Consider the following 19,750-nt stretch of genomic DNA (forward strand, 5'->3'; position numbering starts at 1 on the left):
GATCGGAAGCGTCTCTTTATGAGGATCAAACCTTTCCTTTTTACGAGTCGGCAGGTGGTCTTTGGCGGGGACTTTAATACAGTCACAAGGTCCCAAGACCGGGGAGGCGCCAGAGACCGGCTGGCTTATGATAGTGTATCCCTGAATAGCATAGCTAGCGAGGCTAGTCTGGTGGATGTCCACATTAGGCACACCCCAGGCCACGGTGGTTTCACTTATTATAGAGGTAGTCAGATTAGGTCTAGAATAGACAGGTTTTATTTAAAGGAGGAGACTACTTTTTCACCTTTAGAGGTGGTAGAGGTGGAATTCTCTGATCACTGTATGATTATGTTCTCTTTGAATGTTGCAGAATCCCCCCAAATGGGAAGAGGCTATTGGAAGCTAAATTCGGCCCTCCTGGAGGAAGCAGAGGTGAGACAATCTTTTGAGGACTTCCTTCAGAGTCAGGTAGAGTTGCTGGATCTTTGTGACACTAAGTCGGAGTGGTGGGAGATATTCAAAGATCGGGTGGCAAAATTCTTCCGCCAGCTCTCGAGCCTCAGGTCCCTGGACAGGTACCGCTTGTATCAGGGTCTGAGGAGGAAACTCGAACAACTGGTCTCGACTGGAGGTAGCCGAGAGGATATCTCCAGGGGGAAATATTTGCTTAAGAGGTGCCAGTACGATAGGCACACATCTTTGGTTTTTGAGAGGGATTTCGGGAAGTACCGCTCGCCCGACCCTTACAGAAACTGTAAGATGTCAGTGAAAAGTAAGTTGGTGATGGGACTGGTCGATGGTACGGGATCTCTGGATAGGTCCAGATCAGGGATCTTGGAAATCGTCAAGTCCTTCTACTCGTGCCTCTTGAGGAAGAAGGATCTGAATCGGGACAGGATTTCGGCTTTCCTGGCTGAAACCATCCCTGAGTCAAGAGTAGAGCGCTCTCTTGACGTTTTGATAGAAGAAATCAGAGAAGAGGAAGTCAGTCTGGCGATCGAAGGGCTTGCCCTAAAGAAGTCACCAGGCCCGGATGGCTTAACATCTGAGTTTTATAAGACCTTTAAGGACTCCTTGGTTCCCCTCTTGACTAAGGTATTCAATGAGTGCCTTTCCTCGGGTGCTCTGCCAAAGTCAATGAGGAGGTCAGCTCTGATCCTTATATCAAAGGGTAAAGATCTGAGCCGTATTGAGAATTGGCGTCCCATAGCGCTTCTCAATACGGACAGAAAGATCCTGGCCAAGATACTGTTTAATCGGTTGGTGCAGTTTGCGCCCCGGCTCCTTTCGGAGACCCAACATTGCTCGGTTCCAGGCCGAAGCACGTTTAGTGCTGTGCTCGGTGTCCGAGAGGCAGTGGAACAGAGTAGGGCGGGTAACTGGAAGGGGTACATGCTGGCTTTAGATCAGGCAAAGGCTTTTGATCGGGTTAACCACGAGTACCTCTGGGCAGTCCTTCTAAAATATGGCCTGCCGGGAGGGTTTGTCGATTGGTTAAAGATCTTGTATGCAGGGGCAGAGAGTTTCCCGCTGGGTCTCTTTCCTCTGGAGAGGCTTCACCTTTGATGTGCCGTAGCCTCAGTAGCACTTTTCCTGGTGTTGGGCTGAGGCTTTCACATTAGGTTTTTGTTTTGTATTTAAGATGAGTTTTTGAAGAAAGGTTTGCAAATGACTGAACTTGGGCCTTCGGGTGGATTTTAATATTGGTTTGTATAGATTGATATGGTTGTTATAAGATGTATATATTGTATGATAGGGTAAGTGGGGTGTAGTTAGGTTGGGTGGGATGGGGTGGGGGGGTTCATATTTTTGTGTGGGGAGGCCTGCATCCAGCCCTGGACTATGCGGACATAGGAGGACATGAGGCGAGGGGCTGGGTGTGGGTGGTGGTGGAAGGGCTGGCCTCATGGAGGGACAAGAGGCGGAGGTTGGCCCTGGGTGAAGGTGATGGGATAGATAGATTGGTAGGGATAGTATAGGTTTGTGTTTTCTCATAAATGTGTATGTGTATAAAAAAAATATATATATAATAATAATAATAATAACAAAAAATAAAAAAAGTTATTGTTATTTGATATTTCTATTATGATTTCTATTATGATTATTTAATTTGTGTGGATTATTTATTGTGACAAGTTGTCATTTATTTTCTGTTATAAACAATTTGTATAAATTTGTATATAGTCAGGGTTCAGCCGGATCGGATGTTTAGGTTAGGCTAAGTTTCTTTTTCTCTTTTTCATTTTCTCTATTTAGTAGGTATGAATGAGATAGTATGCATGTAGCTGGGCCAGTAGGGTAAGTGTATATACTTTATACCTTGTTTTATATCTTGTTTGGAAATTTTATGGCAAAGTTTTTGTATTTTTGTATAAAATCTGCTCCTATTCTGTATATATGGACACTGCACAGTACCACTTCTCCTGTCCTGTATACTGGGTGTAATTCTCAGTATCTGCCCTTATTCTGTATATATGGACACTGCACAGTACTACTTCTCCTGTCCTGTATACTGGGTGTAATTCTCAGTATCTGCCCTTATTCTGTATATATGGACACTGCACAGTACCACTTCTCTTGTTCTGTATATTGGGTGTAATTCTCAGTATCTGCTCTTATTCTGTATATATGGACACTGCACAGTACCAGGGCCGGACTGGGGATAAAAACCAGCCCTGGAAAAAGTTGCTTACCAGCCCCACAGCATTGCGTCATTGTTTACTTGTTTATAATAGGAGAAAGCATTCATTTTAAAACACGTGTGTAAACACGAATATGAACTTTGCCCCACGATAGCTCTTTTGTAGAACCCCCATTGTTCATATTATCACAGTGTTTTCCCAACCAGGGTGCCTCCAAACTACAACTCTCAGCATGCTCAGACAGTGTTTTACCACGCCCTTTGACCCGCCCCTTTTTTGTTGGCCACCTATTTAATGATTGTTGCATGCAACATTTTACTTGACCAGCTATTTTAGATATTCTACGGCAGTCCTGTTATAATCCCCCCCAATGAGCCTTTCGACCAAATAATAAAAATATTTATAAAATCTCACCCATATGCTGCAAAAAAAATAAAAAATCTGCAATGTAAAATCGATAATAAAGATCAGATACAAACATAAACATATTTCACATAAAAACTTACAGTTACTTGGCTTGGCCCTTGGGGGTCTCGGACACCACTTCAACACTTGGCTGGGGGGCTCGGTGGAGCTGATGTGTTTTATCCTAATGAGAAAGATTTCATAATAAGGATTTGGAGAAGGGGCAGAGGGATAGCAGAGCAGGAAGAAGCTGGTGCTGCTACTAGGGGGTCATACCATGGGGAAGTAATAAAGCCCACCATAATGCCCCCCCCCCCCAGTAGAAATAATTCTCCTTATAATGTGCAAAACATACCCCTTTGTAATGCCCCCAGTTGAGCTAATGTTCCCATAATGTGCCAATATAAAATACCCCTTCTCAGTGCCCCCGTTGATGACCCCCATAGTGCTCCCCCCCTGCCCCATAGTACCCACCATAATGTGTCCCAGTATAAAATGCCCCTATACAGAGCCCCCCATATAAAATACCCCTTCTTTTTAGCCTCAGTAGATGCCCCTATAGTGCCACCCAATAATCTGCCAGTAATAAGTGCCCCAATAGATGCCCCCAATCAGGTGCCAGTAAGATGTGCCCCCATAGATGCCCCCAATCATGTGCCAGTAGTAAGAGCCCCCCCATATCATGTGCCAGTAGCGTGAGCCCCCCCATATCATGTGCCAGTAGCCAGAGTGCCCCCCTATCATGTGCCAGTAGCCCCCCCTTATCATGTGCCAGTAGCCCCCCTTATCATGTCCCAGTAGCCCCCCCTTATCATGTGCCAGTAGCCCCCCCTTATCATGTGCCAGTAGCCGCCCCTTATCATGTGCCAGTAGCCGCCCCTTATCATGTGCCAGTAGCCGCCCCTTATCATGTGCCAGTAGCCGCCCCTTATCATGTGCCAGTAGCCGCCCCTTATCATGTGCCAGTAGCCGCCCCTTATGTGCCAGTAGCCACCCCTTATGTGCTAGTAGCCCCCCTAATGTGCCAGTAGCCCCCCTTATGTGCCATGGGGGAGTAATAAAGCCCACCATAATGCCCCCCCAGTAGTAATAATTCGCCTTATAATGTGCAAAACATACCCCTTTGTAATGCCCCCAGTTGAGCTAATGTTCCCATAATGTGCCAATATAAAATACCCCTTCTCAGTGCCCCCGTAGATGACCCCCATAGTGCTTCCCCATAGTACCCACCATAATGTGTCCCAGTATAAAATGCCCCTATACAGAGCCCCCCATATAAAATACCCTTACTTTTTAGCCTCAGTAGATGCCCCTATAATGCCACCCAATAATCTGCCAGTAATAAGTGCCCCAATAGATGCCCCCAATCATGTGCCAGTAAGATGTGCCCCCATAGATGCCCCCAATCATGTGCCAGTAATAAGAGCCCCCCACCATCATGTGCCAGTAGTCAGAGCCCCCCGATATCATGTGCCAGTAGCCAGAGTGCCCCCCCTATCATGTGCCAGTAGCCCCCCTTATTATGTTCCAGTAACCCCCCTTATGTGCCAGTAGCCCCCCTTATGTGCCAGTAGCCCCCCTTATGTGCCAGTACCCCCCCCTTATCATGTGCCAGTAGCCTCCCCTTATCATGTGCCAGTAGCTGCCCCTTATCATGTGCAGTAGCCGCCCCTTATCATGTGCCAGTAGCCGCCCCTTATCATGTGCCAGTAGCCGCCCCTTATCATGTGCCAGTAGTCCCCCCATCATGTGCCAGTAGTCCCCCTATCATGTGCCAGTAGCCCCCCTGGCACATGTGCCAGTAGCCCCCCTTATGTGCCAGTAGCCCCCCCTTATGTGCCAGTAGCGCCCCCTTATGTGCCAGTAGCTGCCCCTTATCATGTGCCAGTAGCCCCCCCATCATGTGCCAGGAGTCCCCCTTATGTGCCAGTAGCCCCCTTATCATGTGCCAGTATTGTACCTATATAAAAAAAAAAAAAAACACTTATACTTACCTCCAGTGATGCGATGCAGGCCTCTTCCGGCCTGTGTCCCTCGCTATACGGCTCAGGCGGCGTGATGACCTCATCGCACCGCCTGCATCGGCCTCTGATAGGCTGCCAGCACTATCAGAGGAACAGGAGGGGACACACCTCTCCCTCCCCTGCCGCAGCATAGACATCTGCTTCCACAATGGAAGCGCTCATCTCCTGCTGCTGTGCCCTGCCGCCGGCCACCCCCACTTGTCACCAGGGCCGCGGTATCCCGGCAGGCCAGTCCGGCCCTGCACAGTACCACTTCTCAAGTATGGATACTGCACAGTACCACTTCTCTTCTCCTGTATACTGGGTGTAATTCTCAGTATCTGCTCTTATTCTCTATATATGGACACTGCACAGTACCACTTCTCTTCTCCTGTATATTTAGTGTAATTCTCAGCATCTGCTCTTATTCTGTATATACGGACACTGCACAGTACCACTTCTGTCCTGTATACTGGGTGTAATTCTCAGTATCTGCTCTTATTCTCTATATATGGATTCTGCACAGTACCACTTCTATTGTCCTGTATACTGGGTGTAATTTGCAGTATCGGCTCTTTCATGGCTCTGAGGAAGAGATCTGAATTAAAGGGACTGTCCAGAAGTTTATTTCACATGGTGCTGGACAGTCTTTCATTTTGGGATCTTTGTGATTAAAGGGCATTATGTTGATGGTGTGATGTGTGGCCATGGTCTTTAAAACAGGTCAGAGTGTTTGTCTGTAAAAAAAAGTTGGGCCGTCGATGATTTTTGTTGTGTATGTGTTTGTATATGATGTATTTGTTTATATACTGTAAGCTGTATATGTGTATGTTGTGTACGTGTTGTGTACGTGTTGTATACATATGCTGTGTACAGTATATGTGTGTATGATGTACATATGTGTGTATATACTGTCTATGCGTGTACTTGTTACTAGTGTAAACCTGTCTCTGCCTCTCAGTATGAGTGACCCCACACCTATGCCTGGTTGTCTCTATGGCAGGATCCCTGGATTCAGCTCCCAGCGCTGGAAACTGAGGAGATGAGTAACCACCAGACACCAGGTACTTGACTCATTACTTTCCATAGACACTTAAAGGGGTTGTCCGGCTTCAGAGCTGAACCCGGACATATCCCCATTTTCACCCAGACAGTCCCTCTGATATGAGCATCGGAGCATTTTATGTTCCAATGCTCTCCTTTGCTCTGCGCAGGTTTTTTGTTGTTGAGGAAAAGCCCCCAAAATTTGCAGAAAAATCTGAATGCTCAGCAGTGCATTTTGCCATGGAGTTTGCATTGCAAAGTCTAACATCTAAGACCAGATCTACAACATTGAAAATCTGCAACATTATTATTATTTTTTTACTAAAGAGGGGGCGTCATTTCACCTTTAGCCTCAGGCAGCAGAAGGGCTAGATACAGCCCTAACCGAGCTTTCACAGCCTGTTCATTGAATCTGGGCGGCCCTGACAGAACTACAAGCCCAGGGAGAGCAGACTGTGCCAGCAGTGCGACCAGGAGCCTGTGGAGGATGAGGCCCACTTCCTGCTGCGGTGCCCCAAATACTCAGCAGTGAGGTACAGTCACTTCAGGAGACTGATTGATCTCTTCTCAGACTTTGCCTCCATGGAGGAGGAAGAAAGGCTATCCATACTGCTGGGGAAAGAGGAAAACACAGCGGCCATAGCAGTACGGTGCCTGCCATAGACTGAAAAGAGTGGGATATGCTATGGACTCCTATACCCTTAACCTGGATGTGTCTCTATCCCCATTCCCCATCCAACCCAATTATCTCCTACTTGCTTTCGCAATGCTATTATGCATTTAATCCTGAAAATAAAGCCTATTCGAATTTGATAGATAATAAATACAAGATAGATAGATATGAGATTGATAGATACTAGATAGATAGATAGATAGATAGATAGATAGATAGATAGATAGATAGATATACATAAGATAGATAGATAGATAGATAGATAGATAGATAGATAGATAGATAGATAGATAGATATGAGATGGATAGATAGATAGATAGATAGATATTAGATAGATAGATATGAGATAGATAGATAGATAGATAGATAGATATACATAAGATAGATAGATAGATAGATAGATAGATAGATAGATAGATAGATAGATAGATACTAGACAGACATTAGATAGATAGATAGATAGATAGATAGATAGATAGATAGATATTAGATAGATAGATATGAGATAGATAGATAGATAATAGACAGATGATGGATAGAGAGGAGATAGATAGATAGATAGATAGATAGATAGATAGATAGATAGATAGATAGATAATAGATAGATAGATAATAGATAGATAGATAATAGATAGACATTGAATTATTGAATTGACAATAGATAGATATCTCTTAGCTAATAATCCAGACATCATATGACTCATATCCAGTTACATATATGCAGCAATACATGACACTATACATGTACACGCTACATACACATCCGTCTGAGGCTCCGTCCCTCCTCGTAGTGTGTACACATAATGGCAGCCCCCGCTATGTATGCGGAGCTCCAATTAAATCCTAATGAGGATTGTATGATGTACTATGGAGACAGACAGAGAAGGGGGGTATAGGCAGGACAAATGTACAGAGAAATCAGTGTAACATGTACAGGGAAGGATGCTGAGAGGGGAGGGGACCAAAGATGGAGTGAGACAGAAATGTTTGTACAGAAAGAGGAGGAGAGGTTGATGAAGCAGGCGAAAGATGGAGAGAGAGAGGAGGGAGCGGGTGAAGGAGAGGAGAGGGTGGAGATAGGGAGATGGAGGGACACAGAAGGAATGAGAGCAGAGACGGCGGCATACAATGGTAGAGGTGAAGCATCAGTGAGACACAGTCAGAGTGCCTGCTCTGAGGGCAGGGAATGGCAGACAGCAGAAGAGACAGCTGAGATGAAAGAGAGAGTGCTAGGGTGAAGAGATTTACATCTGGCGAAGGGTTAAAAGGAGTGAGGGGGAGGGAAGAAGGGAGGGAGAGAGAGGAGAGGGAGAGCAAGGGAGGGAGAGACAGAGGAGGGGCAGGGAGCTGGAGACCGAAACAGCCCCACAATCTCTCATTTATTTTCTTTGTTATTTCTTTACGTGGGATACAAAATTACAAGAAGAAGAGCAGTGGCAGAGAACATCTCCAATCCTGAGGAGAGAAGAGACAGATCGAAAAGAGACACCTCTAGTGAGAGCTCACCAGTCTACTAGAGAGGGAATGCGAGAGCGGAGCAGAGGAGAAGAGAGAGGCAAGTAGCGAGAGACAGACAAGAATAACAGACACGGAGACATCTCTGAGACAGAGAGTCAGGTACATGGAGAGGACCAGTGGAGACCCCAGATAGCCACCGAGATAGCCATGAAGAGAGGACAGGACCAGTAATGAGATGATTGGGGGCTGCTGACAACATTAGGAGTAGTGAGGACATACGAGGGGTTTGGCTCCTTTTCGCCTTTGCCGCTTTTCCGCCTAATTCTTCCCGTACCCTGGTAATCATGTCTAATATGATGGATGTCAAGATTGCAGCTCTCAGACAGTCGGATACAAGTGGCCACTGAGTGACTACCTAGCAGGTGCAGCAATAGGAAGTAAGACATTTGCCTCGCACCCTGGAAAGCGACTGGGCCACCCGGGGATAGGAGGCTGTTGGACAGGTGACAGTGACTGGTTACTACACAGGTTAAGAGAGTACTAGCCCACTGGGGCCAACAAGACAGGAGGGCAAATATCTCCTGACAAATCCCATGTGGTCCTAGTTTGCCCAAGCATTCGATGACCTCCCCCTTCTTCTCCCTTCCAAATCCTGCAATGGCTAGTCTATGGGAAAGTCTCTGAAAGCGGTCAGGCCACAGGGATACAATTCCGGCTTAGAGTGTAGGAAGACGGTCTTCCATCCTGCGGCGAGCAGGAATTCACAATGAATAACGTCTCGGAGAAGCATCATCAATCCTGAAAAGCCAGCAGTGGCTACCAGTACAGAAAGGATAAGGAAGAGGAATTCTACTGACCTATGGCAAGGCCCACTAAATGCAACCATGCCAAATCCAAACCGAGTCTTCACCACGGCAGCTAATACATGTCCGAGAAGCTAAGAGGGGAAGAAGACGGACTGGTGTTTTGGTGACAAATGTATAGGAACATCTGGAATTGCCTAGATTGTTGTGTATTTAAAGCTATTCCGGTTTCTGGACTCTTGGTATAGTGCCACACAGATCCCTCCAGCAACAAACCGGGAGCAGCCATACTGGACAGGTGGCCATATTCTTTAACTACAAGAGGCTGGCTTATTCGCAGCCCTCCAAATACGAGGACAACCGTCCTGTTGACAGAAGGCCAGAATTCTCTTTCCATCCTTGGACAGTGGCAATAAGGCGCAGGAGGCGGGGCCTACCTATCAGGCTCCACCCCTGTGGGATCATGTCCATGGCAGGTGGTCTTCTTGGACAAAATCAGTGACCAGGCTTTACCCCAATCCTCCAAAAACATAAACAACTGGGCAAAAAAAGACAACATTATAAGGTGAGGAACCCGGATATTTCTATATCTGCATAGGCATGCAGCATATACCACTGTATACAGCCATCCATATACATACGTGTGTGTGTGTGTGTGTGTGACCGTGTGCACAATGTACAGACACACAGACCTCACTACATTGTCACACTAGTTAGTATGCACAGCACTAGTACTGGTTCTGCAGGGGTCAGAGAGATTTGTATTATCCATCTGTCTGTCTATCATCTATCTATTTTCTATTTATGTACATGATTATCTGTTTATCTATCTATGAATTCCATTTTCATATCTGTCTGTCTATCTAATCGATCTATTGATCTATCATCTCATATCTATGTAGCCACCTCATATCTATCTATCTATCTATCTATCTCATATCTATGTATCTAGCTACCTCACATCTATCTATCTATCTATCTATCTATCTATCTATCTATCTATATATCTATTTATCATCTATCTTCTTATCTATCTACCTATCTCATATCTATCTATCTATCTATCTATCTATCTATCTATCTATCTATCTATCTATCTATCTATCTCATATCTATCTATCTCATATCTATCTATCTATCTATCTATCTATCTATCTATCTATCTATCTATCTATCTATAAGTCTCATATCTATCTCCATGTCTTGTACATTACTGTTCTGTAGGCAGCCTGTACAGGCCATCTGGCCTCTATTTGTGGATCTCGTTCTGTTTCACTGCAAGGCAACCTGTATTATTTCCATGCTGGGATTCACTCTGTACTGAGCGGTCAATTAGAAATTTATGAAAGGTGGTCTCTCTCGTCTCATGCTGGTGGAGGCAGCCTGCTTCATGGCATAATACTTTTATTTGCTTTCCCTGGCACAATGCAAAGCATGGCCAATCTCATTTCTTCAATATACATCCATTTGAAAGCAATCTCATTATTTGCTAGACCACGGTATGTTATCATCATCTGCACAGTCCTGGTCCAGCTCTCCTTTTTAGGACAACAATACAGTAAGTGTCTTATCTGTTGGTTTGGGTTTTATGACATTTTAGGACTTTGTAGAGGATTTTCTCAATGTGGAAATTAGCCTATTGCTTCGACAATCAATTGGTCCTAGGTCTTGTTTTATGCAATAGAACTAAGACCCGTTCTGTCCTGTCTGTTGTGCATTATAGTGAGGTTCTAAAATCTGGTGCCATGAGCTTGTATCTCCATTAACGGAAGGTTCATACCTGAATTTACTGCGTCCCTGGTAAGTATAAGACTAAGAATTGACCATTTGGAGGGGAAAAAAGCCCTTGGTTCTTAGTACATGGTCATGGTCATTAATGATCATTTTAATTGACCTGACTGAGGATCCTCTTCTTGGATGGTGACGACAGTAGATGAGATTTCAGTACTAGTGGTAGATCACTCATTTCAGGTACTGTCAGCAGAAGACAACACATTGGGAAGGAGTCTTATTACAAGGCAAACTGTCTATAATGGACAGTCTCCCTTCCTGCAAAATGCCATAATTGGTTGAAGAAATTGCCTCATCCAACAGAATGTGACTTTTTTTTTGACAAACATCTGTTATTTATCAAGAAACCTGTAAGGAGCAGCCACCGGCAGAGAGTAACTACCGTAGTATTGTAATTGTACATATCAGTCATTGGCAGGTAATGTCACTTATTAAAATCTATGTCACTCACTGGTGGTAACCTGAGTCAATTACTCATCGGGAAAGTAACCCAGGGAAAAAATGTACTACCACTCATTAAGAGATAAATCTAGTAGATGGTGGGGTGACCGAGGACGGTAAAAATGACTATTGGGAAATGCAGAATTACCGAAACTGAGATCAGTCACTCATAGTAGAACCATACAACCCGTTGTGGTATCAGAAATGGTTACTAATCATTTTCTTTTTTTAAATTTGGCCAAAGAGGCATACTATAAAACCTTTGGGCCCTATTGTAAAATCGGTAGCATGGTCTTATAACCATCACATGCCTTTTATAGTCTTCTCATTGGGCAAAGTGGTCTTTAGACACCAGGCTTGGGTGAGACTAAAACCTTCATACCTCTTGTACAGTGATTTTAGTATACTTACCTTGACCCTTTTACTGGAGGTCTGGTCATTGACATGGGCATCATCGAATAAATGTGCACAGCCTTTCTAATAGCTTAGTTTGGTAACTTTGGGCTAGCTTAGTTGTCTTTTGAAGTGCCAGTAGCCAGGAAGAGACATTGATGGCCCCAGGGGTCTTTTTCAGGATCTGGTTCAGGTCACCATGCCATCCTCATGACCTAACAGTCTGGAGTTTGGTCATCCAGAACTCGTGCTAAACATAAGAAACTCTTACCCCATGGGCTGTTTTCATCCTTCCCATGAAGAAGAAAATGGAGCAGCCTTATTTTAGCCCTCTTCCTTTATTGGTCCCATAGAAGCCGCCTTGTCTGCATCTGTGGTATGTACAGTCTTGCCAATAGCATCCCATGTGTGATAATAAGCATATGTACCGATTTCCCAACAATCTGTGAACTCTCCCAGCCAATAAACACAATGACAAAAGGGTTCACGTCTCCATTTTTGAGAGTCTCATCCAACCCCTTGTGGTTCCTTGTGTTACATATGCTGTTAAATACATGGCTTACTGGCAAGAGAGAATAGGAGAGATTTACAAATTTAGATGGTACAAACTTAAGAGTATATAAAAATGCACCAGATTTATCCCAGAGGCTGATGCTGGATGGTAAATTGGGTTTACTTAAAGTAGACCACCTATTAGGTGGCTCATGTTGCAGCAGAATTTTCAGCCAAAATTTTGTTGCCCTTTTGTCACAGTGTTGCAACTTAAAGGGGTCTTTCCATCTCAGACATTGATGGCACATCGCTAGGATATGCCTTGAATGTCAGATTGGAGTGGGTCCTAGGGGTGGGACCAGCACCTATCCTTATAAAAGGTCCCCAAAAGTGAAGGAGAGCAGACCACGCATGTGCGGCATGCTTCCCATTCATTTCTATAGGACTTTAAAAAATAGGCGCCCATGTTCACTCAGCTATATTCAGAAGTCTCATAGTTGTAAGTAGAGAGTGCATTGCATATGCCCGGCTATCTCTCTATTCACTACTATTGGACTGCCGGAAATAGCCGAGCCAGCGCTCAGCTATTTTTAAAACTCCCATACAGGTGAATGTGCATACATAGCTGCCCTCTTTGCATTTTGGAGGGCCAATTCTTGAAATAGGAGAGAGTCCTAAGATTGATGGTATATCCTAGAAATATGCCATCAATGTCTGAGATAGAAATACCCTTTTAAGTCACAACTGTTTTCCGCTAAACTAGGCCCAATTCCCCCGCTAAGCCATGACCACTTACAGACCAAGGTGCAAAAACTGTCTAAGACACTTAATAAAGGTGGTGGACAGCTATTGCCCTTGAGGTTACTCATGCCCTGAGCTACATAAAAGATACATCTAGCATATACCTACTCCCATGCAAAGAGAATCCCTTGAAAGCCGTGTACAATTGCTAGATGGAATGTAGACTAATTTATCGAAAGGTAGAATAACTCCCTGGAATGTCGACCCATCTGCTGAAAGTTAAAGTCATTCTTAAGATGTGGAAGGTACAGTCTTCTAGAGGAGAATCAAATTACTCACTGGAATGTTGGCTTCTATAAACCCTGGTATATGGTTGGAATGTACATTTCTCTGGAATGTAGACGGGTCCATTGAAAGGTGTAATAAGTAAAAAGAATGTAGAATAAAGGGTAGAGAGATAGATATGGGACAGTTCAATGAAATGTAGAATGGAGGCTAGCCAAATAGATGAAATGGTCTATCAACAACTAGACCTTATGATAAGGCACACCAAGAGATACAGCCAAATTTCACAAAGAAATTTGATTCATGCCATTTTTTTTTATGTAGGGGGCACAATCACGGGGAACGTCGATTGCGCCTCCCCCCATCATTGAACCCCTCAGATGCCGCGTTCAACGCTAATCGCGGCATCTGAGATTAAAATTAGGACCTTTCAGTGGCTAATCCTGTTAAACAAAAATATAATACATACTCATCTTATCCATTTGATCGTCGAGAGGCTGTTGCAGCCATCTTGATTGAAAACACCACGCGAAATCTCACGCGGTGACGTGATGACGTCATCATTGTGCCCGGCCAGCGCGGTGACACACACATCTTCCCATGCATGATTTTGTGTGATTTTTGAAATTAAGATGGCTGCGGCGGCCTCTTTTCGCAAAGATGGATAAGGTGAGTATGTTTTTTTTTTTACCGCCATTTCAGGAAAAATAGACTCGTTAACCATGAAGCACAAGGAAACTCGGCTTTGTGGTGAATCAAATTTTTACTGAAATTCGGGTCATTTCACTAGGAATGCTTCCTAAGGGGAATGATTAAGCATTTCTGATGAAACGCGTTAGCTGAGTGAGTCTATTTTTCTTCTTCCGTTTTCTGTTGAGCTGAGCCTCTTGGCCAAATTTGCCTGGGAAATTCTCTGGTATTTACGTTGATGGAGGTTTTTTGCGTCACACCTAGAACTGGGGTCTATATTTGCACATTGCACGTTATTCTATTGCAATCTTTGTTTGGATGCCTTTTTTTGACCTCCCAATACCAGCTTTTATATGTCCGGTTGTTATGTTTGTTTCCACTTAATTGTCTGTGCTAAGGCTACCCCCTCACATGAACTGTACTTACCTACTGTTGTGTGGACTCCTCCTCTTTTAATGTTTACCTAAGTGTATTTTAATTCATTTTAATCAAGGATATACTTTTTTATAGTGGATGGTACCGGTAATTTTTTGTCTGGGCATCAACACCCGTATTTCTCATAGGATTGGTAGCTAATTAGATGGTGGAACCACCTTGATGGAACGTGGCTTTAGGCTAGAGAAGCTCACTGAGATGTGCTGCAATGGAGATTTGTTTGAGACTAAAGGCTCATTCAATGGTATGTAGAACCAGTGTAAGGGGAAATCAGTCACTAGAATGCAGAATCGATCAGATACGGTATTGCGGAATCACTCACTGCAAGCAAAAGTCATACTGTACGGCTGAATCATTGCCTTGAATCCTTAATCAGTAACTGGGCAGTTTTTTCACACACTCGAAAATATTGTGAATTTCTAATGTGAAGAGACCATTACTCTTTGTCAAGCAGAACCATTTATTAAAGAACAGGGTCAGGTTTTTTTCTTACACTGTAAGGTGGAATCAATTATTTGAATCCTTTAGTTGATAAATTAATTATTTGTTCTCTGTAATTCATATGCCTGAAAAATGAACATAGTGCATGTGTGAGCTTATTTTCGAATACAGAGACTGTAATTTTTCAGTAATGTCACACTCCCTATCATCTTCTGTGGATTCATCACTAATGGAGCCACATGAGTGGACAGGTCACTGCCTCCTACAAGGTCTGCACATTCCTCTACTGCTGTTGCTGTTTTTCCAGTGATCTAATTGTTGAATGTTTTATCCCTTACCATTGTGCGCTACAGTTTTAGTCACATACAGCCTATTTTTTTCATTCACTTAATCCAATAACTGGGCAATTCACCACCTCTTACAAAGTCAAAACACTCATTTGCTGCTGCTGTGATCATTCCTGCAATCTGATTTTAAAGTTGTTTGCCCCTGCCTGCTTCATGTTACAGTTTCTGACACCTGTATCCATTTAGTTACTAACATAACCACAGGACTAGACAAGTCACTGCCTCCTACAAAGTCAGAATACTCATCTATTGCTGCTGTGATCATTCCTACAATCAAACTGAAATGTATTTTTGCCCTGCCCGCTTCATGTCACAGTTTCTGACACATGCAGCCATTTCCTTTCTTATATAATCCCTGGACTGGACAAGTCTCTGCCTCCTACAAAGTAAGAAGCCACATCTGCTGCTGCTGTGATCATTCCTACAGATTGTTTTAATCTAGCCCAACTTGAAGCTCACATGCAGTGCTGTACTCCGTCATATAAACCTACGAGTACAGACGTGAAAAGCCCTTACAAGGTCAGCGTTAGTGTTGAGCGAATTGAGCGATCAGTGCGTTGAGCGATCACCGTTCCCCATCATTGCGCCCGCTACATACAATGGAATGCGATTCGTGATGAAGTCATTCGTAATAAATCAAATTTCTTTGTGAAATCCGCGGAAGCAGCCAAATCAAATTTTTGATAACTTCACTCATCTCTAGTCAGTGTACTGCTTCATGTTAACAATATGGCCACTGTGCCGAGTCTTCCAGGGTGATGGCAGTTACCTGATGATTAAATGAATTGTAAAAGAAAAAGCATCACTGGTGGCATCACTGTTGACCTAATTGTTGATTGACAAGTCAATTCAAGACTTTACCTCACCAGTTCCAACTCCTCAGCACCTTCTGTGGGTTATTTCACGTATGTTCTTTATGAAAGTCTTATTTTAGCCAACAACCATACCAATTTACCATAAAAAGAGCTAAGTTCCATGTTTTCTGCCCTAGTTAGCTCCTAAGCAGGGTCCTACTCTAAATTAGTGAAGTCAAGAGTTCTTAATATTGAGCATACACATAAGGTCTTCATTCTTCAACAGAGAAAAGAGCAGAGACAATCTTCCAAAATGCTCTTAACACTAAGATGATGATCACTAACCTTGTGTTACCAAGTAGGTAACAGATTTTACCTGTAAAGATAATTATTTTACATGTAGGTTTGGAGATGACCCATTCAGGTTCTAAGAGGTTGTCCAGATTAGAAAAATATGGCTTCTTGGTGGTATTGCAGGTCAGCTTCGGTGAAGTGAAAAGGACTGACCTGCAATACCACGCACAACAAGCATGGTGCTGTTTTTGGAAGAAAGCAGCCATGTTTTTCTAATGCTGGACAACGCGTTTAAGGGTCTTCAACCACGCAAAGATTTTCTGTAGAGAAAAGGGCAAAGTGAATCGATTGAGGAATAGTGCTCCATTCTAATGTGTAGGAGTGACGTCAGCTGTGCAGATAAAAAATAAAGCAAGGCATAACTTCAAACCCGTGGGTTCTGATTCTGAACCTGTACGAGATCCCCCAAACCATAATGTGCTATTTAGAGCACTAGTGTTTTTTTCTATGTGGTAGATGGGCCATAGAGCATCATCAACCACCAGAATCAAGGTACAGCTTCTACCTTTGCAGTCCCCTACAGTTAACCCCCTGTGTGTATTGTATGTTACATTGGTAGATTATAATGTGTAGCCAGTTATACTGTGAAATACCTTAATGAATTATCTTAAAGTATATGGACTGTGGTTGGTACCTTGCATGGAAACCAAGTTGGTTTCTCTGTTAAATTATTAAGATTTAATGAGCTTTGAGTACATGTATGAAATAACGCTCTTTCCAATCCATAGAAAGATCTGGGCTGTTGGGGTGGAGCAATGGATGGTATTGACTATCCTCAACAAGTGTCTCCTGGTTTTCCAGGACTTAGATATTGATGACTTATCCACAGATCAGTGTTGGTCTGATTCTCTGCACCTTCCCCGATCAACTGCTTTGGGCAGCCACTGGCACCACAAACAATAGAGGGGAGGGAAGGCTCAGAAGACTGCCAGGTGTCGGATCCCCACAGATAGGATATTAATGACCTATCCTGGGGACCGGAAAACCACTTTAAAGCCACTGTCTAAAGCTGACTGAGACATAGCAATTTTTATTTAAAATGTCTAAATGATGAAATTTGTCATGCTTAACTAGTGGATCCAGATTGACCGTTCCTGAGAAGAACTGGCTATGTCTGCTCATTTCTGTTTATTGTAACGCCTATGGTCTCATTTACTCAATGGCTATATGAAGTACCTATTGAAAGTACTACACAGTTCCCATGGTGTGTAATTTCATCATGCATGGTTGATGTGGTCAATTCTGATTAGATGGAGGGTTTTGGTAGAACATTTGCACTGGAGGCCAAGAGCTTCAAGCTATGGCTCAAGGTGTAACGCTTTGGAGTAGTAGTAACAGTTGTATCAGAGGACTCAAATTCAATGTAATATTGGACTTCTCAATACTCAGAGACTTTGTCCCAATTAGCGGATCCTTCATTTAACCTTCACTGGTTACCACTATTCTTATGGTAACAGATGTTATTTATTACTGTATGGGTTTAAGCCGCTTCTTGATGTTTTAATTCACTGTGTTCTTATTGTTTATTAATCCAGCTAATATTCTATTCTATTAACTTTTAGGTAGTCTTAGTCTATTGTATATTTTATCTGTATCAATTTATGGGTATATTAATAAATTAATCCATTTGAATATTACGGTTTTTATCTCATGGTTCTATTTATAGTGTGAGTGCCCAGTATACTGTATTTTATTGTTAGCTTTGGAGTAGTAGTCTACTGGTGACGTACTGAAATAGGTTAATGAATTGAATATTTATTCAACAATCCCTAAAGAATCCTAAAAAAAGAAGAAAACTTAACATTGTACATGATCTAGTGATCTCTTGATCATTGCGGCTAATGAAGGACAGACAATATACCACATATATCGACATTGATGGCGCAATGCAAGACCCGAGGTATGTTTCGTCCTGCTTCTTCTGGTGGGTCAAGTTCCTAATGCATATTCCACCCTTATAAGCCCGAGTTGACCGAAAAGGACACCAAACTCACCTGTCCATAATTACATAAATGAAGTGTGCTGTCTTAGGCTACTTTTACACTAGCGTTTTAGTTCTCTGGTATTGAGATCCGTCATAGGGTCTCAATACCGAAAAAAAACGCTTCCGTTTAGTCTCCATTCATTGTCAATGGGGACAAAACTGAACTGAACAGAACGGAATGCTCCGAAATGCATTCTCTTCCATTTAGTTGCGTCCCCATACCGGAGAGCAAACCGCAACATATTGTAGTTTGCTTTCCGTCCTGGGATGCGGCATGACCCCCAATGCAAGTCAATGGGGACGGATCCGTTTTCTCTGATACAATCTGCCACAATAGAAAACGGATCCGCCCTCCATTGACTTTCAATGGAGTTCATGACGGATCCGTCTTGGCAATGTTAAAGATATTACGATCGGATCCAGCAAAAACGCTAGTGTGAAAGTAGCTTTATGAAGATGGTGTCCACCACTCAGTAACGCCAGGGGATGTTTATAAATGCAACATGTTACATCGCTAGCTACTTACCGCATCATCGCTTTTGCACTGCTTGATCTCAAACCAACTTAGGGCACTTGTTAATGTACCTATACATCATCTTTTTAATAAAAAAAATATAGCCAACAATTATGTATAAAGAGTAGTCTACACATCGTATAAGCAAATGCATGACAAAAAAAACTAAATAGATAAATATAAGTATATAGTGCAAAAATAAAGTGCAAACATGCTCAAGTGTTCCCCCAGTGATGTGAACAGTGAATACACAACCTATTCTGACAGTAATGAACATTCTACAATTTAAAAAAAAAATATTCAAAAAGCTAAAGTGAAAATTCCTATATTTATCTCCAAACCAAAACAAGAAAAAAGAAAGTACCAGAGCTACAACCATTTGCCATTAAAATCAATCTTTATTAAATTATAATAATAAAAGAAATAATAATTACCCCATGTAGTATGGAAACAGTATGCAAACACAGGATTGAACCCTACAACTAGAGTTGAGCGAACGTGCCTTTAGCAGGTTCGGGGTTTAAGTGAATTATGTAATGGATTCCATTCTCATGGAATCCATAACGTAATTCAGTCCTGGCATGCCAAACGGATTAGCTTTAGAGGCATTCTGTTTTGCATGCCATCATAATACAAGTGTACGGCCAGCAGAACGGAACCCTCAGAGCTGGCCATACACTTGTATTATGCGGCATGCCGGCATTGAATTACGTGATGTATTTCGTGAGAATTTAATCCATTACGTAATTCACTTAAAACCCGAACCTGCCAAAAGGCAGGATCGCTCAACTCTACCTACGACAGTATTGTCAACCATTACAACATTGTTTTTCTAAATTTATGTATGAGAAAAAGCATATTATTTAATAAAACATATACAACGTATGAACCTAACCATACCCTTAAATATATCTGGAAAATACCATAGATACATACAGTCAGGTCCATAAATATTGGGACATCGACACAATTCTAACATTTTTGGCTCTATACACCACCACAATGGATTTGAAAAGAAACGAACAAGATGTGCTTTA

The 19,750-nt window shown here is 42.8% G+C and overlaps 1 protein-coding gene across 7 annotated transcripts in view; it reads left to right on the forward strand.

Moving 5' to 3' along the window:
* The first annotated feature begins 7,879 nt into the window (after positions 1-7,879).
* The window catches only part of ADGRL1 (adhesion G protein-coupled receptor L1), a 375,793-nt gene continuing 363,922 nt past the window's right edge, over positions 7,880-19,750 (forward strand). For 3 of the 7 annotated variants that reach the window (XM_040414663.1, XM_040414667.1, XM_040414672.1), the window contains exon 1: positions 7,881-9,576. The gene's annotated coding sequence lies outside the window, so the exon portion shown is untranslated. Of the gene's footprint in view, positions 9,577-10,734; positions 10,812-19,750 lie in introns of all 7 variants that reach the window. The other 4 variants (XM_040414670.1, XM_040414669.1, XM_040414664.1 and 1 more) reach the window with 3 other exon arrangements.

The sequence above is a fragment of the Bufo bufo genome, chromosome 1 (assembly GCF_905171765.1).
Source record: "Bufo bufo chromosome 1, aBufBuf1.1, whole genome shotgun sequence".
Lineage (NCBI taxonomy): Eukaryota > Metazoa > Chordata > Amphibia > Anura > Bufonidae > Bufo > Bufo bufo.